Genomic DNA, 4,172 nt, shown 5'->3' on the forward strand with positions numbered 1-4,172 from the left:
GTCCCCTTTCCACATTCCAGCCTTACCCTGTACCTCTAAGCTATGCCTCAATCCTTCTCCATAAAAGGATGTGCTTAGTACATGCCTTCCTGGGCATATAATGAGCAAGAGTGAGAGATGCAAGAATTGCACTTTGGCTTATCTGTAGTAGGATAATGCCTTGTGTTAGGCTTGGCTCACTCCACGTTTGACTGGTCTGCATTCTCCAAATAACCCCCTATATGTCTGCTAAATATTAACAGTTCAAGAGATTCCCCTAGGTGGTACCTCTGCACGAGACCTCCAGCGGGACTGATGCCAGGAGGCTTGTAGATCTTGTAGAGCTTGTAGAGCAGGACAGCACAGTGGACAGAAAAGCAGGGTGGCAATGTGAGGAGACCGGTGCAATCACTGAGTTACTGTGGTGCCAAGAGACGGTCCTAGACAAACAGAATGAGATAAGATTCTTCCACCACTAGTGCTTCACATGCTAATGTCAGTGTAGGCTAGAGACATGGCTAAAAATAAACATATGCTGAAGACAATAGCCTATCCAGAGAGACTCAGTCTCACCAAAAAAACACTGAATGATTTTCACAACAAAACAAAAGCAAACACTGGAAGCAAACTGCAGTTTAGCTCTTCAAGTTGTCTGTATACCAGTGCATTTGTGTATTCTGGACTTCTTCCAAAGCAAACACTGATCTACTTTTTTTGTAAATACATCTGGAAGTCAATAYAAATTGTCCTACCATTAACATTTGTGCCATACAAACTGGCTAATATACACCCACAAAACAGGCAGGAAAGTCATTTTTGCAGTCAAAAGAATGATTTGGCTTCACTTTCAAGTCCAAACACAGATTTCTTGTGTGATCCTGCATAAAAGGGTTAACATCTTTGTGCATCTCCATCTGCAAAACAGGGTGAATAACACCTGCCTCCTTCCCAGCAGTTTATGAGGTTTTGAGGGCATGTCTATACCACAGGTGCAGGCACACCCAAGCTGGCTCCATGTGAGGAGCACTAATTGTGTTCCTCATTTTTCTAGGGATTCACATTAAAATACCCAGGATTCAATTTACCAAAGTGCTGAGTGCTCAGAACTGCAGCTGAAGTCAAAGGGAATTCTGCTTGGAACAATAAAACAGATATATATTAACTRTATAATACCAAGCACTCTGAAGAATAAGCCAAAGGATCTCCARTGGACACCCAAAATGGGTGAGCACCTCTGTGCCTCAGGTATCCAACTGGAAAACAAAAAAACAACAGCCTTACACCCTTTGGGATGTTGTAAAGATGTTATTCATTCATACTGTCAGACACTTAGAAGCTAGAATACTAAGCATCATCTAAAAAAAGACACAAGGAAATTAATAATTCTGTCTTCAGTGAACAGTAATTACTGTTACTTAATTACTGCAGTAATTAAGACCTGTAGCTGGAGCCTGAGGACAGAAGATGGTAAGCAGTTGCTCACTGAGCATGCATCTTTCATTCAACATACTGAATAAAGGATAGACCACTGGAACAACAGTATGTAATCACATCATATAAATCAGGGCCCAAAATAAGTTTACGCAGACAACTTCTGTTATTTCCTACTGTTTGGCTGTCTGTTTTTACAACCATATCATTCCTTTAACACAGCTTTTTCTTATAAGTATATGATCTCAGGATCCATAGATACAAAACATGAATCTGATTCCGACTGACTCTTTCATAAATCAAGAATAATGCATTTGAAATCAATGGAATTAAACTGACTATCACAGGTAAGAACTTGAATCTTCTGGCTCCTGAAAAACACAAGTTACATTTCAGCACTTGGCTTCAGTGTACTATAGCTAGGCAACAAAATGGGATGTTAGCTTTAGTGTGCTTCCATTTTCTTTATGTTATTCTTAAAGTCTAATAAAAGCTGACAGAACATGAACAGCAAACATCCTTCTATGTCAGTCATTAAGAATAGTGAAAGTTTTATAATTCCCCAGTATGAAGCTTCCACCTTTATCACTACCACTCTCCTTCTTAATCTCATAGTTTTAAATTTGAGGGCGTTCACACCTTTTACTCTCTCCCCTAGAAATAGGATAGCACAAGCTATTTGTCGAGTTATCTGAAAAGATTAAGTGACATGTACAAAGGTTCTGCGGAAGAAAGTAATGAGTACAATGCAGAGGATAATCAGGAAGCTGGTTAGGATAAAGATACTGCTGTGATATAGCCCATTAGGGATTTAATGTATGAAAAGATAGAAAGATGAAAGAAAAGGAAGAACAAAGAGCAAGGGATAACAGTTCCTTGTAAAGGAAGGAGGGAAAGAAAGAAAGATATACGACCTTACATTATCTAATTCTTCTAGCAAGTGTATACTAACTGCCATTTGTATCAGTGAGTTGTATTTGGTCATGTTAGAACATGGTTTGAATAAAATACGGAACTGTGCTGTACATCTGCTTTAACAAGTGCCAAGCCAAGTGCTTTTCAGAAATGCTTCAGCTCCTCATACATGCAATGGCATTTTGCAAGATTCTCGACACATGCTAGACACTGCTGGTTGTTTGCCACCCTCCACCCCAGAGGTGACAGCATTCATGCTGTCTTTTGTCAGCACCTTCAAAAACATCTGTTTTGAAGTCGGTTTCTCTTTCCACTGTGCAGATGAAGAGTCCAGGCATTGTGAGGCTGAGGCACTGCTCTGTACAGAGGATTTTGGTGAGATGGATGGTGAAAGCAAGAAGAGCACAGGTATATTCATTAAAGAGAGAGGGAAAAAAAAACAAAACWTGCCTTAGATGACATTGTGCATATCATACTTCATATGCGCTTCAACTAATCACTGTAGAGCTGTGAGCAACCCAGCAATTTCTTCCACAACTGGAAACATCTGTGTACACCTTGTCAGAATAGGATCGCTGGACCCATTCTGACATAGTCCTACTTTGCAGGGTAAATACCATTCTCAAATTTTTAAATTCCATGAAAACTGTGGAAAGCAACATGGTGAAAGCAAAGCTTGGTCCCACTGACACTATCAAAAAATAACGTGTTGCATAGGGCTTAGGGAGTAAACACAAGAGTAATTTGGCCTCCCAGTGGGAGCTGGGTGTTGACATTACACTAGTGTATCTGACAGTTCCACAGCTAAGAGACTGCTACAGAAAAAGCGAGGCTGGTGGCAGTCCTAGAGGGGGAAATGGCCACCCAYACATGGTGCTGAAAGAAGTATACTTGAAGACCAGATGACAGCAACTGGCTCCCACTCAGCTAACTCACGTATTCCAGCACAAAGTCAAGTGGCATTCAAATTAAAGTATGCTAGCTTTTAAGGATATGCCACAGGGCAAAAAGGAGATAGCCACGGACAGATGGGGTGTGTATGTGTTCACTGCTTCACAGAGCATCATACACCCTTTGTGAAACTATTTCAGTCCCTTTGAATGCAGCACATAGCGATCTCAGGAGGAAAAGATCTGTGGGTTGAAAATGCTTATTTCAGTGTAGGCAGCAGAAAAATCATTTCCTGCAGCATGTCTCAGCTGTGTCCACTGTGTTCACTAGACTCCTTTAAAATCAGGGCTTCTCCTCCTCCTCTACATTGCTATGGACATATATTGGCTTTGCTGCCTGCTGATCATCTCCTAAGAGTCTGCTGTCTATGTTTGAAGCCTTAACGATAGGCATTTCTTGGTAGCAACAGCATCATGGTCTGGGATTTTCATGATGAGCTGTGTTTTCAGACCCTGTTTAAAGTAAATCCTGAGCCCTTCAAATGACCTTTTGTGGGCTGAGGCACACACTGAACTCGCAAAATAAGTCTCTGCCACGCTGCCAAGGTGATAAGGAACAATTTAGTACTGGAACTGTGAACTTCCATGGTTAGATGACACAGTTGGGTTGGTTTCTTGAGACCAAGGAGAGGAGAGCCTATCTTGTGCGTGTGCCTGACAGACAGAAAAGGCTAGCAAAGAGAGGGAGGGATGAAGCTAGCACACACACACGTTCTCCTGGGGAAATATCACACCTGAGAGTGCTCACGGCACCCTACCCTCACATCCTTTAACATCTGCACGTGGTGGGCTGGGGTGGCGTGTCTGCAGCTTCGCGAGGGCTAAACCTGGCCAGCCCTCGGCCCCCAGGACTCAGAGAGCCCGAAGCGGGGCAGAAACCGGCCCCTGCGGGCGGGC

This window comes from Apteryx rowi, unplaced genomic scaffold (genome assembly GCF_003343035.1).
Source record: "Apteryx rowi isolate R43461 unplaced genomic scaffold, aptRow1 scaffold_66, whole genome shotgun sequence".
NCBI classification, from domain to species: Eukaryota; Metazoa; Chordata; class Aves; order Apterygiformes; family Apterygidae; genus Apteryx; species Apteryx rowi.